The sequence below is a fragment of the Macaca thibetana genome, chromosome 1, assembly GCF_024542745.1.
Source record: "Macaca thibetana thibetana isolate TM-01 chromosome 1, ASM2454274v1, whole genome shotgun sequence".
Classification (NCBI taxonomy): domain Eukaryota; kingdom Metazoa; phylum Chordata; class Mammalia; order Primates; family Cercopithecidae; genus Macaca; species Macaca thibetana.
In genome coordinates this window covers 136,616,203-136,633,793 of record NC_065578.1, presented here as the reverse complement: position 1 = coordinate 136,633,793, position 17,591 = coordinate 136,616,203, and the positions used below count along the sequence as shown (strand labels likewise).

Sequence of the window (17,591 nt, the reverse complement as noted above, 5' to 3'; positions counted from 1 at the left end):
AGAAGGCGGAGGGAATTGCTATGTTGGGTGGACTCAGTTTCTAATGGACTGCATTTGCATATCAAAGGTTGCCAGCCTGGCTATAAGAGCTGCTGCTTTACAAGAAACTTTTCTGGAAATGCTTTAAAAAATGAAAACTTCCCAAGGACTCCTTTCCCTTTCTATCTGCTTAAAATAATTTCTTAATAACTCCTACCACATTCCTCCCTGTGGCCATATCACGCTAACTGCTGTTACAGGGTTTTGGATGATGACTCTTTCTGGCTACTTCCTGCTGAAAAGGGGTGTTGAATGGGGAACAGCAGCTAGGGCTTCTCCTGGGGTGGATCTAAGGGTTCTCGAAGAATGGCATGTCCATGTGTGGTTCAGTTTGCAGCACCATTTGGAGTTTGATTGCTTCTGTGAGTTGGGTGATCCTCAACTCTTGAGGTCCCCAGATAAACTCAGAGCTTCCAGAGCTGTGAGAAAGTGACATTCTTTACTGACCACAGGTTAGGAACCCTGTGCAGGGATTTGTAGACAAGGTATGAGGCCAGTTCTCCCCAAGGGGCTTTTATTGGCTCTGCATGTCCGGCTTTATTCCTTAAAGGGAAACACACCCTTTCAGTCAAAGCCTTGGTAAAATAGCCAGTTTTTCCAATTGTGTCCTGTTGACAAACAAAAATGATTTTTTTTAAAATTTAAATTTAAATTTAAATTTTTATTTTTTTGAGACGGTGTTTCACTTTTGTCACTCAGGATGGAGTGCAATGGAGCGATTTCGGCTCACTGCAACCTCTGCCTCCCAGGTTCAAGCAATTTTCCTACTGCAGCCTCCCAAGCAGCTGGGACCACTGATGTTCACCACCATGCCCAGCTAATTTTTTCTGTGTTTTTAGTAGAGACAGGATTTCACCATGCTGGCCAGATTGGTCTCGAACTCCTGACCTTGGGTGATCCACTCACCTTGGCCTCCTGAAGTGCTGGGATTATTACAAGCATAAGCCACTGTGCCCGTCCCAAAAAGGCATTTTAAACAAAAATTCTGACATTTAAAAACTGAAAATATGAGCCCAGGAGTTCAAGGCTGCAATGAGCCAATACTGCACATTTGTACTCCTGCCTGGGAGACAGAGTGAGACTTGTCAGTAAGAAAAAAAAAAAAAAAACTGAAAATAGAAAAGAGGGCTTTTACAGTGTTGATGAACTCATCTTAGAGTGCATGATTTATAAATACGTAAATATCCATGTATGCTTTCACAGTGATAACTACTGGAAAAATGAGAATGTTAAAAAAGCCAGTCTAAACAGAATCCTTCTAATTCTACCTGCCTCTTTATGTTGGTAATACCAGGAGTCTTAAGAGAGCTGCTGTGGTCTATGTCACATTCATCCCAGCCTCCTTTCTAATCCTGTAGCTGATGATAAAAATGTGATAAATCCTCTGGCTTAGCTTTGATGTTTTTTCATTAATTCACTTCTGGTAACAAATTGTGGCAGGTCTTCCACTTTCATCCCACCAGCCATTTCCATCACCTTCTAAAAGGGCTTTATTGTAACTGTAGCCCAGGAAGAGGTGGTTGGCCCAGACCATGGAGAGGGACAGCAGCTGGTCCAGGCAGCCACCACCATTGGGCGGGTCATGGTAGTCGGGCAGGTGGAGCAGGATGAATTCCATGAGGGCCTTCCATTGCTTCTAACTCTCTAAGTAGGAGCGAAACTGTTCCATGAAGTTGGCTGCCTGCCGTATCCCCGAGACCAAGTCCTCCACCGCAGCAGCTGCCTCGCCACCAATCATGGTGTCCACCACGCCAAGGACTAGATAGCCTGCTGCCGTCAGAAAAATGGATTTTTATTGCACTGATGCAAACAGCTATATTGCCATAAGTTAAGAGTACTCACAAATAGTTTCCAAATTCTAGAGGAACCAGGCAGAGAAAAATAAACATCCTCCAAATTTTATAAATAGTTTAAAACAATTTTCCTTGACTCTGAAAAACAAAACAAGGATCAGCAATATTCCAAACAAAAGTCAAAAAGTTTGCTTTCACTTTCTGAATGCAGTCCACTTAGTTAATTCTTGTTTTGCTTGATATTTGTGAACATGTTAGTTCTTTATGAGTCCTGTACATTCTTTCTCTATTCCAATGTTACAACCTTCAAAGCTATTAAAAACTTGCATTTGAGAGCACCTGTTAAAGTCCTTAATATAGCTTGATTATAAATCGTCTTTTGAGAAGGAACAAAACAAGACAACAATTATCTGCCAATGGCAAAATTCCCGGCTAGTTACAGTTAAAAACAAGACTGACAAAGTTTATTTCCGTGGTTTACAATAACTTTACCCTTAATTATGATTGATAGCACATACTTAGACATTAGCATTTTAGAAATCACATACAATTTTGGAACATATATTAGTATTATTCACCAAAATATAACTTAAAGAAGATTGGAAATCATTTTGGCAATCTAATGTGACTAAACATGTCAAATAATCCTGTTTACCTCTTTTCTGAATGTTTCAGGGGCCCTCTGAACCATCCAAAATCCAGGCATCAGGAAGGACAATTTCCAGATTGTCATAAGTTATTTTGCCAAAATGATGACTCAAAAGGCAAACACCTTTCATTAGCTTTTACTATGACATGAAAGTTCTGTTCAAAGCCAAATTTTACCCTTGCTTTAGTTTGTTAATGTTAACCTCAATTAGTTAAAATGAAAGCAATTTGACCAGGAGGTGAAGTCTTTACAAACCTTTTATGACCCTTTTACTAAACAGCAGATTAGTGTCTTAAGACCTCCTTGCTATGCTTTTATTTCAATGCTCAATTTATGAAAAGATCATATAGATACTATGGGAGAAAACAGTGTAGTGCTTCTACCACGCGTTTCATTACAAGGCAACCCAAAGCCAATTGGCTTATTTTGTAATCAGCCCATCCCTGATGACAGTCTCATCTCCCAGTGAGGGGTGGGCATGTTTCCTTATCTTCCAGGTGGCCAAGAGCATGCTTCTCTCATTTATAACTACTATTAGCCATAGGTTACAGTGCATTTTCTACCTAGTTATTACACACCAAAGCTCTCATAATGTGAAGTAATTTCTGATACCCCCAAACTCAAAACCATCAGTGCAAAACAGAACAGAGCCTTCGATTTTGAGAGAGATCCTTTTAAATCCTGGGGTTTCATGAGGAAAACAGAGGTTTTTTTCCCCAAATGGGGTCTGTGGTGCCTCCTCTGTTTTTCCTAAGGAGTCCCATGCTACCAGAAGTTATCTTAGGGCCTCTCATGCATGCATTAAGAGTGGTAAGACAAAAAAAAAAAAAAACTGGAGAAAAATCATTCAGTCGACTGAGAAGAAAAGAGCCTTTTTCCAGAAAAACAAGATCGAAGAAGAAGGCCTTTTAAATATACCTGTAACTTGAATATCCACTTTTAATTAAACTGACCGCTCTTTAAGACAATCCTTTTAAGTTCCCTTGTTACTTGACTTGAGCCACACCAAGCAGTTAAGATTTTCAGCTTCTGAACTTTACAAAAAATAACCATACAAGTGAAACCAACAAGCCTTTATCGGGTTATGACTTAACGGCGAGTGTACAAGGTATTTTTAAAGGAGTGATAGGCAGCTTTTGAAACTGTTATTGCAAAATTGTGACTGAGACAGTGAAAGAGATTTGACCCAAACAGCACCATTTTGTTTCTAGCCCTCAAGTTCTCCTTGGCCATCCCTGGGCGTAGGCTGAACCAGCTTTGGGAGGAGCCAGGTTTACAGTCTATATTCTAAAACAAAGATGGTAACAGCCACTTCCCAAGGTATACTTTCCTCTTGCCTGGGGACCAGGCCAAGAAACTAGCCACAGGATTAGAAACCGTGGCCCAGGAGCCATGCAGCCGAAGGCTGCAAGATTTTGACCCTCCCTAAACTGCTCTCAAGATCAATGCTTAAGATATTTTGTAAACCCTGCCCTTGAAGGATTAGTTGGAGTCGTCCAGATTGACAAACTGGCTTGTTTGATTTTTGTGGCCTTCACTCAGGAACTGACTTAGCACAAGAAGACAGTCACCATTGTAAAATGGCAGAGACTAAAACAAAGTATTGCCACGTGGTTACAGGTCATGTTCCCAAGGACATGAAACAAGATGGAGGCCTGTAGCTAAGATTGTTACTGACAGTTTTGTTGGGCTGGCTTGAACAGCAGGCTTATGGGGTCTTGGGCATGCATCCTAATCTAAGATACTCTTTCTTTGACAGAACCATACGGAAAGACATGCAAAGCACACCAGATTGTTTACGGCTTAAGATCAACCTCACAAATCCTTTTTCATTAATTATAAATTTACAGAGAATATAAGCAATAATCCTTATTATTCCTTTACTGGTTTGCACAGGGAGAGAGAAGTCAAAAGCCCAACTGGTAAGAAATGTTTACCCTTTTGCCGGCATATCAGGCTTCTGGGTTCCCTTCCCCTTAGCTCAACTCTAAGCCAAACATTTTAAGGTTTGGAAAATTAACTTTCCCGAGGTTGGAAGAACATTACAAAAGAGATAGAAGCCATTTTAAACCGCAAAAGAAGGAAAAACACTACAGAAAGGAATTCCAATTAGGGTTCTCAAGAGGTATTGCCTCTCCTCCTGTTGGGAATGGGGTTTCCCCTATTTCTTTGCCTTCCCTATTTTTTCTTTTCTTTTCCCTTTTGGACTATTATAGGAGATATATTGTTTATCTCCAAAATTGTCTTCTGCTTGCAGAGCTGCCTGTTTTAGCTGCAGTGAGGGTTTGACTTACCAGCAACATAACATCCCTCCGTGTGAGGTCAAATACCTGAGTTAAATGTTGGAAAGCTTCTACATACCTATCAGGGTCATCAGAAAATTGGCCTTAGTTTCCCTTTACTTGCCTAAGGTCCCGCAATGAGAAGGGAATTTGAAGGGCCCCAAATAAGGAGGACTGTCAGATGATTTCCCTGAAAGCTACTGTTTTTAATTTTGGGGAACTACTTTCCCTGGACCTGCCCGACGTGTTGCTAAAACAGCTGAGTCGATCTTACAACGCTTGCAGAGGTTTAGTAGAAACGCTATGCTCTTGTGCAAAATAAAATGAGTTGTTTTCTTTAAAGTTCTGAGGTTAAGGAAGTTCCAGTGTTTCAGAGTGCACTCCAGAGGGGTGCAAACTGAAGATAATTTATTATCCATTTAGAAAAAGAAGTGAAAATAAAAGCATCCTCTTAGTCTCCTTCCTTTCCATATGACCCAGAGTAGAGGAGAAGACGGGGAGCATCTTCCGAATGTCTTACCTACTCAGTTTCTGGATTCTGGAACTTTTAAAAATATGCCCCCACCATAGTTGTAGGCGTGGTCCTCCAAGTCATGGAACCAATGAACTAAGTGATGGGGCTAACCATGTGTACCCACGCAGCCTTAATTTATCTGCCTTGTGTGATTTCCCTTTGCATTCCTAGAACCCATGTGATTTGCCTGGCTTCCTCCAGAGACACTGTGCTGCCTTTGGGCAACACTCCTTTAACGGAGGCAATGTGCTAGATTGCCTGCTATTACAGCCTGTGCTAAAGCACTTACCCTTAAAACAGTTCTGGTTAACTTCTGAACTTAAAATTCCCTGGCTAATTAAGTACTATCTTAATCCGAGACAAAATAGATGCCTTAAAACAACGTAGGAATCAAATGGCCGTTTTCCCACTGATGGGACAATATGGGGACTAAAATCTGGTTGCCAAAGACATTTTACTCGTAACTGTTAAAAGCAGAAACTTCCCATTTTCGGAAGAGGCCTAGAACCTGATTTCTACTATGTGGCTTAAAAATACCATGTGCTCGCCAGAGAAAACGTAGAGAGAGTTACTGAGTTACTGCCTGCCACGATTTGCGATCTTTTCTAACAGAGCTGTTTCCCTGAACTGTAAAGATTCCTGCACATTAGACACATAGAGAGAGGGTAAGAGACCGTGGATAAAAAGAGAAAGAAAGTTTGGTGACAGGGTAGCTGGCAGAGAGCCTTGAGATTAAAGGACAGATTTAATGTTGAAATCCGCTCCATATTCACCAGTCTGATGACTGAATTTCCTTTCCCAGCCAATGCACCAAAATGATACGGCTCTGATGAGTGGAGGAACACCAGGGCTCTTGTCTCACATTGAACTGGAAAAAATGACACGGACACACGTGGAGTGGTTTTAAGGAGCAGAGAGTTTAATAGGCAAGAAAGATGCGAGAAGGCAGAAGATAGAAGCTCCCCCATACAGAGACAGAGGGAGGGGGGCTCCAAAGCAGAGAGAGAACACCCCCCATTTGCTCTTTCTTTTCTTTCTTTCTTTTTTTTTTTTTTTGAGACATAGTCTCACTTTATTGCCCAGGTTGGAGTGCAATGGCATGATCCCGGTTCACTACAACCTCCGCCTCCCATATTCAAGAGATTCTCCTGGTTCAGCTTCCTGAGTAGCTGAGATTACAGGCATGCACCACCATGCCTGGCTGATTTTTGTGTTTTTAGTACAGATGGGGTTTCACTGTGTTGGCCAGGTTGGTCTCAAACTCCTGACCTCATGATTTGCCTGCCTTGGCCTCCCAAAGTGCTGAGATTACAGGCGTGAGCCACCATGTCCAGCCCCTATGTGCTCCTTCTAAGAGGAGGGGAAGGAAGAGAAGTATATGATGGTCAAGAACTCAGGTGTTGGGGTCAGACTATTCTGAGTTTGACAACTGGCTGTGTCACAAGCTGCGTGACCTTGGGAATGCTGCTGAACCTCTCTGAGCCTTGGTTTTCCCATCTGAAATGTGGCACTGATAATGCTTCTTTCACTGGGGGCCTATAAGGGTTCAGCTGTTCAAAATCTGTAAAACACCTGGCATAAAGGATGCCCTTAATTAATGGCAACTAATAATATTGTAATTAGTTTGACTCTGATGGCCCAACCTGACTGGTTTTTTCCCTCACCTGCCTGACCATGCTCATATTCAGCCCCAGCTCCTCCTGGGACTTACCCTATGCCACACAGTGTGCTAGACACAGGTTCGGAAATGAATACCACCAGTTACACATTAAATGCTACATGGAGCTTTAATAAATGAACAAGGTATTTGCAGATTACCACCCCCCTCCCCTCTCATATACCAACACCTCATCTGTCTTACATGCAGACGCTCCTAATCATAATGACCCATTTCCTATATTTCCATAGAGAACCCAAGAGAAAGAAGGGCCTGTGCCACACCAGGCCTGTGCTCACACGAAGGCAAGAGTCTGCTAGCACAGGGAGAGGCCTTTGGGGCAGAAGCAGCAAACAGTGTGGAGTGGGACAGCAGGGTTCCCTGAGTCAGGATCTGGAACAGGACTCCCAGTGACCAGGGCAAGGCAGGATCCAGCCCAGACAGGGAGGATTGGAGGGCACGCTCTCTGGGCCCTGGGCGTAAGGTGCTTACTTGTGGTTTCTTTTTTTTTTTTTTTTTTTTTTTTGAGACGGAGTCTCGCTCTGTCACCCGGGCTGGAGTGCAGTGGCCGGATCTCAGCTCACTGCAAGCTCCGCCTCCCGGGTTTATGCCATTCTCCTGCCTCAGCCTCCTGAGTAGCTGGGACTACAGGCGCCCGCCACCTCGCCCGGCTAGTGTTTTTGTATTTTTTAGTACAGACGGGGTTTCACCATGTTAGCCAGGATGGTCTCGATCTCCTGACCTCGTGATCCACCCGTCTCGGCCTCCCAAAGTGCTGGGATTACAGGCTTGAGCCACCGTGCCCGGCCACTTGTGGTTTCTTTCTCAAGGTGAGTCAGACATTTACTGCACTGAACAGGGCTTGTTTCAAATAATCCACCTATATTAGAGTAGATATGCTTTATTTAATAGTTCTTCAAAGGTATGTAGTTTAATAGACTATCCAGTTAATCTGAGTTTCCATCGAACAACCTATCTTGTGTTGAATCAGAGATCATGTCTCAAATCTGGTCTCCCAGCTAAAACTGACAGCATACAATCTGCCAAGCCTGGAAGGAGAAAGAATAGAAACCTTATTACTGGAAGCATTGTTTACACTTATAAACTCAATGCTACGAATAAGAATGGTGAAGAGTCCTCACGCTTTTGAAATGGAGATAATTGATTGATTTTCTAATATTGATCATTTGCAAAAAAATACTCATATATATTGCCTGAGACTGATGCCGCAAGTCAACGTGATAGTTGGCCACATCGCTTTAGAGATACCCCTCATCATGCCCAGTACTGTTCCCTGTTACCTGCGCATTTGCCATGCCCTTGGTGTGACGCACCTGCAGGAAGGCGAGCAAGACGGCGCAGATGCAGAGCCCATATGTTTCTCACATTAGGAACACAAAGAGGTGAGGCTGCATTTCCTACTTGTCAAGCACTCAAGCTTAATTGGGCCAGAAATACTCTCTGGTTCCTGCTTCTGCAAGACAGATCTCGGCTGTCACTAAGCATCTGTGGTACCCAGAAGGGACAAATGGAGTTCTGTGGGCTGGAGGCTTTGAGAAAGAGCAGATTTTTCCCTCCATGCCAATTATGTGTGTGGGATTTGGTTTTCTTTGTGTATCCCAATCTTTGGCCCTAGGGCTGACATTCTGAGCATGCCTGTGTCCCTGGCACTCTGCTCCCACCACGATGCGTGGGAGGCCAGCTGAACCCCTGGCACTGCAGGTGTTAGAGCAAGAGGGTTCCAAGCAGGGAGGTGGCTGCTCAGGGAAGTTTCCAGAGGCAAGGGAAGTGGAACCTGAAGGGGTGAAGAGCATGGATGGAAGGGAAGAAGGGAGGGCAGGCAGGGGAGCAGTGGGAGCAAAGACAGGGTGGTAGCACATTAGTGCATTCACTTGTGCAATAGTATTTATTGAGCACTTACTGTGTGCGGCAGCGATCAAAGCAGACCCTGTTCCTGCTGTCAGGGAGAGAGAGGCAGACAACAAGCAAATGACCAGGTTTGATAATATCTGCAGGGAAATGTGCTCTGAAGAAAAATGGTGCAGAGTAAAGGGTGAGGAAAGGAGCAGGGGGTTGGTTATGGATGGGGCAGGTGGGGCAGAGTAAACCAGACCAGCAGGGCATTTGGAGGACCAGGCAAGGGAGTGGCTGGCGAGATGCAGGCTTAGGGACCATGATGTAGGTTAAAGAGCGTTGGTGGGACCTGATGGGCAGTCATTCTTGATGGTGCCCCCAGGGGCGGGGAAGGGGACTACTAGATGTTTGGGCTAAGCCCTCTGCTCTCTGAAATAATTCATTACCTTACTCCACGCAAGTCCTTCAAGCCAGCACAGAGGTGTCAGTATGTGGGAGCAACCAGTGATCCCACCACCATTTAACAGAGATGGGAACCAAACCCAGAGCAGGGATGTGACTCACCCAAGTTCACTCACCCAGAGCGGAGGCAGGAACTCGGGTCTCCTGACAGAGCTTTCTCTTCCCAGGGAGTGGGAGGGAAGGGTAGCACTGGCCTGGCTGGCCTTGCTCAAGAAGGTAGAAGGTGAGGGGAACAGGCAGGCCCCGGAGCCTCCTGTGGAGGCATGGTGTGGCATTGCCACCTGATCAGAGAGCAGAGGCGCTGCCCTGGTTCCCTCCTCATCTCCCATTTGCCTTCCCTCTATTGTTGCCTTTCTCTTCTCTCTAAAGCCCTTCGTGTATTTTCCAGGCAGGGCAATACGTGTGTGATGCAGGGGCTCAGACACGGGACTGAGGCTCCCTAGGCCACCTCTGATGGAAACTCCAAGATGCTATGACTTCCCTGAGAGCTCGTCTGCCAGGAAATGCCAGCCTCAGCCTAGAGCAAAGAGGAGCCTGACCCTATGGGGGCAAGTCTGCGAGGAGCCTGACCCAACATGCGTGGGTGCTGCAAGGGGCGCTCCTGAGGCCAGAGGTTGTGCATTTTCCAGGCGGGTGCATGACTTGACTTTCTCTGCTCATTGAGCCAAGGCCTGGTTCTGGTGGAAACTGCCCGCGTCATGAAGGGCTTACTTATTTCATCACAGGCCCGAGCCAGGCCAACACTGGCACTGTAGCTGCCTGCTGGAGTGATTCTTCAATCCACATGAAAGCCTGAAAGCCTCTCCTTAGAGACATTAATTAGCCCCCGATTAATGCTGGGCAGAAGCTTACCCTGATAGAGAGCAGGATTAGCTCCAGCTCTGGAGGCTGCCACCCATCTATCTGTAAATTGCCCAGCAAACCATGAAGAGGCTTCGGTCCTTTCTTATCAAAGCAATAAAACAGCTCAGTGTGGAAATTACAGGGTCTTTGGAGGTTTGCTGATTTCCTTGGCCTTTCATTGAGGACTGTCCCCAATCTGGCGTCCCCAGCTGTGTCTCTGGCTCTCTCCCATTCCTCACCAGGGCCTAATCGCAATGCCCAGAAAACTCTCTCAAAAGCATCTTTGGAATGCTCAGGAGGGTGCCTCCATCAATGGAGATGCCAAGGTTTCCCTAAGACGTCTTCTCAGCAGGCTGTGCAGGAGTTTCTGAGGTGTGTGATGCTGTCATGGTGACCCCTCATCCCTCTGTCCCCAAGAAGAGGACCTTGTTGTTCAGGCAGCAGGGATTTGAGTGGGGGTTGGGGGTGGAGCAAAGAGAGGCAGGAGAGGAAAGCAGGATGTGTGTGGTTCAGTGAGTGTGGGTGTCATGCCACAAGCAGCTCCCAGACACCCACACTTACTGCCCGAGTACTTCGAGGATGAAATGTTGTGTATGGCATGTGCCTGGTCCTAAGGCTAACAGCAGAGGATGGTGGCCAGCCCCTCACACTGCAGGCAGAGAACCACAGCCGAGCCACAAGCTGTCTCCACCCCAGGAGGAAAGCTGGACATTGGCCAGATCACTTCGCCTTCCTTTTCTTTATTTCAGCCCCAGGCACGTGCTTTCAGGAGGCCAGTATCCCAGGGTCTGTCCAGGGAAGAGAAGCAGGGGCAAAGGGCCCTCTACATTGTGGGCAGATGGTGCGAGCTGATGTGGGTCCCATGCATTCCGCCCCAGCAAACCCCAGACCAGGAAGATTCTCTTGAGTAGGGCAGGGCGGGGTGGGGCAGGGCAGGGCAGGGGTATCTTTTTTTTTTTTTTTAATATACTTTAAGTTCTAGGGTACATGTGCACAACGTGTAGGTTTGTTACATATGTATCCATGTGCCATGTTGGTGTGCTGCACCCATTAACTGGTCATTTACATTAGGTATGTCTCCTAATGCTATCCCTCCCCACTCTCCCGACCCCATAATAGGTCCCAGTGTGTGATATTCCCCACCCTGTGTCCAATTGTTTTCATTGTTCAATTCCCACCTATGAGTGAGAACATGCAGTGTTTGGTTTTCTGTCCTTGCGACAGATTGCTCAGAATGATGGTTTCCAGCTTCATCCATGTCCCTACAAAGGATGTGAACTCATCCTTTTTTATGGCTGCATAGTATTTCATGGTGTATATGTGCCACATTTTCTTAATCCAGTCTGTCATTGATGGACATTTGGGTTGGTTCAAAGTCTTTGCTATTGTGAATAGTGCCGTGATAAACAGATGTGTGCATGTGTCTTTATAGTAGCATGATTTACATTCCTTTGGGTATATACACAATAATGGGATTGCTGGGTCAAATGGTATTTCTAGTTCTAGATCCTTGAGGAATTGCCACATTGTCTTCCACAATAGTTGAACTAGTTTACACTCCCACCAACAGTGTAAAAGTGTTCCTATTTCTCCATATCCTCTCCAGCACCTGTTGTTTCCTGACTTTTTAATAGTTGCCATTCTAACTGGTGTGAGATGGTATCTCATTGTGGCTTTGATTTGCATTTCTCTGATGACCAGTGTTGATGAGCATTTCTTCATGTGTCTGTTGGCTGCACAAATGTCTTCTTTCGAGAAGTGTCTGTTCATATCCTTTGCCCACTTTTTGATGAGGTTGTTTGATTTTTTTCTTGTAAATTTATTTAAGTTCTTTGTAGATTCTGGATATTAGCCTTTTGGGTAATATTGGGTAGATTACAAAAATTTTCTCCCATTCTGTAGGTTGCCTGTTCACTCTGATGGTAGTTTCTTTTGCTGTGCAGAAGCTCTTTAGTTTAATTAGATCCCATTTGTCTATTTTGGCTTTTGTTGCCATTGCTTTTGGTGTTTTAGTCATGAAGTCCTTGCCCATGCCTATGTCCTGAATGGTATTGCCTAGGTTTTCTTCTAGGGTTTTTATGGTTTTAGGTCTAACATTTAAGTCTTTAATCCATCTTGAATTAATTTTTGTACAAAGTGTAAGGAAGGGATCCAGTTTCAGCTTTCTATATATGGCTAGCCAATTATCCCAGCACCATTTATTAAATAGGGAATCCTTTCCCCATTTCTTGTTTTTCTCAGGTTTGTCAAAGATCCGACGGTTGTAGATGTGTGGTGTTATTTCTGAGGGCTCTGTTCTGTTCCATTGGTCTCTATCTCTGTTTTGGTACCAGTACCATGCTGTTTTGGTTACTGTAGCCTTGTAGTATAGTTTAAAGTCAGGTAGTATGATGCCTCCAGCTTTGTTGTTTTTGATAGGATTGTCTTGGCAATGCGGGCTCTTTTTTGGTTCCATATGAACTTTAAAGTAGTTTTTTCCAATTCTGTGAAGAAAGTCATTGGTAGCTTTATGGGGATGGCATTGAATCTATAAATTACCTTGGGCAGTATGGCCATTTTCACCATATTGACTCTTCCTATCCATGAGTATGGAATATTCTTCCATTTGTTTGTGTCTTCTTTCATTTCGTTGAGCAGTGGTTTGTAGTTCTCCATGAAGAGGTCTTTCACATCCCTTGTAAGTTGGATTCCTAGGTATTTTATTCTCTTTGAAGCAATTGTGAATGGGAGTACACTCATGATTTGGCTCTCTGTCTGTTATTAGTGTATAGGAATGCTTGTGATTTTTAGACATTGATTTTGTATCCTGAGACTTTGCTGAAGTTGCTTCTCAGTTTAAGGAGATTTTGGGCTAAGACGATGGGGTTTTCTAAATATACAATCATGTCATCTGCAAACAGGGACAATTTGACTTCCTCTTTTCCTAATTGAATACCCTTTATTTCTTTCTCCTGCCTGATTGCCTTGGCCAGAACTTCCAACACTATGTTGAATAGGAGTGGTGAGAGAGGGCATCCCTGTCTTGTGCCAGTTTTCAAAGGGAATGCTTCCATTTTTTGCCCATTCAGTATGATATTGGCTGTGGGTTTGTCATAAATAGTTCTTATTATTTTGAGATACGGCCCATCAATACCTAGCTTATGCTTATTTTAGCATGAAGTGCTGTTGAATTTTGTCAAAGGCCTTTTCTGCATCTAATGAGATAATCATGTGGTTTTTGTCTTTGGTTCTGTTTATATGGTGCATTACGTTTATTGATCTGCATATGTTGAACCAGCCTTGTATCTCAGGGATGAAGCCAACTTAATCATGGCGGATAAGCTTTTTGATGTGCTGCTAGATTCGGTTTGCCAGTATTTTATTGAGGATTTTTGCATCGATGTTCATCAGGGATATTGGTCTAAAATTCTCTTTTTTGTTGTTGTTGTTGTGTCTCTGCCAGGCTTTGGTATCAGGATGATGCTGGCCTGAAAAAATGAGTTGGGGAGGATTCCGTCTTTTTCTATTGATTGGAATAGTTTCAGAAGGAATGGTACCAGCTCCTCTCCATACCTCTGGTGGAATTCGGCTATGAATCCATCTGGTCCTGGACTTTTTTTGGTTGGTAGGCTATTAATTATTGCCTCAATTTCAGAGCCTGTTATTGGTCTATTCAGCAATTCAACATCTTCCTGGTTTAGTCTTGGGAGGGTGTATGTGTCCAGGAATGTATCCACTTCTTATAGATTTTCTAGTTTATTTGAGTAGCAGTGTTTATAGTATTTTCTGATGGTAGTTTGTATTTCTGTGGGATTGGTGGTGATATCCCCTTTATCATTTTTTATTGCATCTATTTGATTCTTCTCTCTTTTCCTCTTTATTAGTCTTGTTAGCAGTCTATCTATTTTGTTGATTTTTTCAAAAAGCTAGCTCCTGGATACATTTATTTTTTGAAGGTTTTTTGTGTCTCTGTCTCCTTCAGTTCTGCTCTGATCTTAGTTATTTCTTGCCTTCTGCTTGCTTTTGAATGTGCTTGCTCTTGCTTCTCTAGTTCTTTTAATTGTGATGTTAGGGTGTTGATTTTAGATCTTTCCTGCTTTCTCTTGTGGGCATTTAGTTCTATAAATTTGCCTCTACACATTGCTTTAAATATGTCCCAGAGATTCTGGTATGTTGTGTCTTTGTTCTCATTGGTTTCAAAGAACATCTTTATTTCTGCCTTCATTTAGTTATTTACCAAGTAGTCATTCAGGAGCAGGTTGTTCAGTTTCCATGTGGTTGTGCGGTTTTGAGTGAGTTTCTTAATCCTAGTTCTAATTTGATTGCACTGTGGTCTGAGAGACAGTTTGTTAAGATTTCTGTTCTTTTACATTTGCTGAGGAGTGCTTTACTTCTAACTATGTGGTCAATTTTGGTATAAGTGCGATGTGGTGCTGAGAAGAATGTATATTCTGTTGATTTAGGGTGGAGAGTTCTGTAGATGTCTATTAGGTCCACTTGGTGAAGAGCTGAGTTCAAGTTCTGGATATCCTTGTTAACTTTCTGTCTCGTTGATCTGTCTAGTGTTGACAGTGGGGTGTTAAAGTCTCCCATTGTTATTGTATGGGAGTCTAAGTCTCTGTATAGATTTCTAAGTACTTGCTTTATGAATCTGGGTGCTCCTGTATTGGGTGCATATAGATTTAGGATAGTTAGCTCTTCTTGTTGAATTGATCCCTTTACCATTATGTAATGGCCTTCTTTGTTTCTTTTGATCTTTGTTGGTTTAAAGTCTGTTTTATCAGAGACTAGGATTACAACCTCTGCTTTTTTTTTTTTGTTTTCCATTTGCTTGGTAGATCTTCCTCCATCCCTTTATTTTGAGCCTATGTGTGTCTTTGCACTTGAGATGGGTCTCCTGAATATGGCACACTGATGGGTCTTGACTCTTTATCCAATTTGCCAGTCTGTGTGTTTTAACTGGGGCATTTAGCCTATTTACACTTAAGGTTAATATTGTTATGTGTGAATTTTATCCTGTCATTATGATGTTAGCTGGTTATTCCGCTCATTAGTTGATGCATTTTATTCCTAGATTCAACGGTCTTTACAATTTGGCATATTTTTGCAATGGCTGGTACCTGCTGTTCCTTTCCATGTTTAGTGCTTCCTTCAGGAGCTCTTGTAAGGCAGGCCTGGTGGTGAGAAAATGTCTCAGCATTTGCTTGTCTGTAAAGGATTTTATTTCTCCTTCACTTATGAAGCTTAGTTTGGCTGGATATGAAATTCTGGGTTGAAAATTCTTTTCTTTAAGGATGTTGAATATTGGCCCCCACTCTCTTCTGGCTTGTAGAGTTTCTGCTGAGAGATCTGCTGTTAGTCTAATGGGCTTCCCTTTGTGGGTAACCCGACCTTTCTCTCCGGCTGCCCTTAACACTTTTTCCTTCATTTCAACCTTGGTGAATCTGACAATTATGTGTCTTGGGGTTGCTCTTCTCAAGGAGTGTCTTTGTGGCATTCTCTATATTTCCTGAATTTGAATGTTGGCCTGCCTTGCTAGGGTGGGAAAGTTCTCCTTGATAATACCCTGAAAAGTGTTTTCCAACTTGGTTCTATCCTCCCTGTTACTTTCAGGTACACCAGTCAAATGTAGATTTGGTCTTTTCACATAGTCCTAGATTTCTTGGAGGCTTTATTTGTTTCTTTTTACTCTTTTTTCTCTAAACTTCTCTTCTCGCTTCATTTCATTCATTTGATCTCCACTCACTGATACCCTTTCTTCTACTTGATCGAATCAGCTACTGAAGCTTGTGCATGTGTCATGTAGTTCTCGTGCCATGGTTTTCAGTTCCATCAGGTCATTTAAGGTCTTCTCTACACTGTTTATTCTAGTTAGCCATTCTTCTAATCTTTTTTCAAGGTTTTTAGCTTCCTTGCGATGGGTTTTAACATCTTCCTTTGGCTCAGAGAAATTTGTTATTACCCATCTTCTGAAGCTTACTTCAAAGTCATTCTCCATCCAGTTTTGTTCCATTGCTGGCGAGGAGCTGCAATCCTTTGGAGGAGAAGTGCTCTGGTTTTTAGAATTTTCAGCTTTTCTGCTCTGGTTTCTCCCCATCTTTGTGGTTTTATCTACCTTTGGTCTTTGATGATGGTGACCCACAGATAAGGTTTTGGTGTGGATTTCCTTTTTGTTGATGTTGATGCTATTCCTTTCTGTTTGTTAGTTTTCCTTCTAACACTCAGGACCCTCAGTTGCAGGTCTGTTGGACTTTGCTGGAGGTTCCCTCCAGACTCTGTTTGCCTGGGTATTGCCACCAGAGGCTGCAGAACAGCAAATATTGCAGAACCACATGTGTTGCTGCCTGATCTTTCCTCTGAAAGCTTCATCTCAGAGGGGCACCCGGCTGTATGAGGTGTCAGTCAGCCCCTACTTGGAGGTGTCTCCCAGTTAGGCTACTCGGGGATCAGGGACCCACTTGAGGAGTCAGTCTGTCTGTTCTCAGATCTGAAACTCCGTGCTGGGAGAACCACTGCTCTCTTCAAAGCTGTCAGACAGGGACATTTAAGTCTGCAGAAGTTTCTGCTGCCTTTTGTTCAGCTATGCCCAGGCAGGGGTATCTTTTACTACAGTTTAAGGAGACAGAAGTGGGAATAGGAAAGAAGAAAAGGTAAGGGCAGTGAAAAAAAGGGTATGTGAGGTGGACATCCTTCCTCTCCTGACTCCCATCACCAGACATAGATACAGACAGAGGAAAAGGAAGGAGAGAGGGATCCTGGAGGAGGATGGAAGGACGCATGTCAGGATAAACACTCATTCCTTAATAATCACTCAAGCTTGAACCACAAAGCAAACTGTGGTCCCTTATCACCGCTTTTGAAATACCATGATCATCAACAAACATTGAGAGTCTTCTCTGCTGGCTGTTCTGCTAAATGCTGCAGAAGCAAAAGCTGCCTTGGGCACACAGGCCATCTCTTTGGGAGAGAACTGTGCTCAAGTCAGTCCACATCCATGGTGAGAGGTGCACAAGAGACAAATTAGCCAACCAAGAACATGACTTTCATGATGATAAATGAATTGTCAGTATTACAATATTTTGGCATTTAAAAAAAAATGAGCTCTATTTTCCAATTGAAGTCTGAAAAAAGGTTTAGGTTTAGGTAGTTTCTTTGGGCTGGAAGGAACAGGATCATTTCCCAATCCATCATGACACAGCAGGTGCCTCAGGTCAAGAACCGGAGAGGGCTGGTGTGAGCATTCCCTGTCACCACCTTTAGGGTTCATAGTAGCCCCAAAGTTTGAATAGGCAAAGGGAACCACTTCATTTAGAGTGACCTAGGTTGTCTCTCATCTTGTAGCTGGGCAATTTAAGTCCCCACATTATTTCATCTCTTACGATATTGTCAGCATGTGAGGCATGTCCAAACCAGCTTCTTATGCTACACATTCTGGTCCCCAACACTTAGACCACCAGCCTTGCTGCTCAGAAGATGTAGGGTGCTGAGCCATGTGCCTCTTTTCCTGGCTGGATGCATT

General features: G+C 43.6%; 1 protein-coding gene and 1 pseudogene across 1 annotated transcript in view; one reads left to right on the top strand and one right to left on the bottom strand.

Annotated features, from left to right (window-relative positions):
• The window catches only part of COQ8A (coenzyme Q8A), a 685,974-nt gene that overhangs the window by 192,070 nt on the left and 476,313 nt on the right, over window positions 1–17,591 (top strand). The gene's annotated exons all lie outside the window — the stretch shown is intronic.
• LOC126936929 (CDKN2AIP N-terminal-like protein) lies at window positions 1,429–1,777 on the bottom strand (annotated as a pseudogene).